Here is a 1,086-nt window from a genome sequence, read left to right as displayed (position 1 = left end):
AATTTCCCAACAAATGGTTCTTCTGCCCCTTTTATTTTAACCTATAATTACCACTATATTCATTAAATATACGTCCCAGAGACTTAAATCCTTGGTTGAGTGCTGAATCTCAGCAGAGTTGCAGCCAACACCTACTCTCCAGTTCATCAGACTGACCCAGATAACTAACAAAATCATGATGAACAATGCCCATCCCCAGAAACAGAGAGAATGTACAGTCACAAGCAAGTCAGTTCCATCAGTCTCCCACTTGGAATCTAAGCCCCCTCTCAATCAGAAGCAGAGTGGGCATCCCAATCTCCAAATCCTTGAGATTGAGGAATGAACAAACATAAGGGAGGAGTGAAAGTATGGACTAAAGACACTTATTATTATCTTAGTAATATAAGAACTTAGAACACTGATATAAAGATAGTGGCCACCAGAGGTTCTGTGAGGAGGGAGAGGGAAGAACAGGTGTATCATGAGGCATTTTGGGGACCTGGGAGTTGTTCTGCATGATTTTGCCGTTACACATTTTGTAAAAACCTATAAAATTGTATGGTACAAAGTGTAAACCATAATGTAAACTATAGACCATGGTTCATAGCAATGCTTCAATATTTTTTCATCAATTGTAAAAAAAAGTACCACACTAAATTAAAGATGCTATTAATTGGGGGAAATGTGAGAGGGGGAGGATGTGGGGTATATGGGCAACCCCTATATTTTCTTTTCATCATTTTTTTACAGTCCCCCACTACCAGAAAAGATGCAGTCAAGTTTCCCACATTTAGGGAAATCACAGGGTGAGCACATCTGAAGTGCAATGGATAAGCCTTGCCCTGCGAAAACCACCTCCATGATCATGGTATCTCCCCTGCCAGGGAAGTATCTCTTATATTTTCAATGTAACTTTTCTGTAATATAAAACTTCTTTAGAAATAAAGTTTTTTAAAAAAGTTAAATCAGGTGGATTGTGGGAAGATTGCAGAGTAGGACGCTCTAGAACTCAGTCCTTTCACCAGAACAAATATTAGACAGGCAGGAATTCTCTGAAACAACTATTTTGAGACTCTGGAGGCCAGAAGAACACTGTACAGAATC

At 39.2% G+C, this 1,086-nt stretch overlaps 1 pseudogene; it reads right to left on the bottom strand.

Moving 5' to 3' along the window:
• Positions 1 to 682: 682 nt before the first annotated feature.
• LOC111761108 (U1 spliceosomal RNA) lies at positions 683 to 874 on the bottom strand (annotated as a pseudogene).
• Positions 875 to 1,086: the final 212 nt, after the last annotated feature.

The sequence above is a fragment of the Dasypus novemcinctus genome, chromosome X (genome assembly GCF_030445035.2).
Source record: "Dasypus novemcinctus isolate mDasNov1 chromosome X, mDasNov1.1.hap2, whole genome shotgun sequence".
In the NCBI taxonomy this organism is placed as follows: Eukaryota; Metazoa; Chordata; class Mammalia; order Cingulata; family Dasypodidae; genus Dasypus; species Dasypus novemcinctus.
This window is presented reverse-complemented; position numbering and strand designations above follow the sequence as displayed.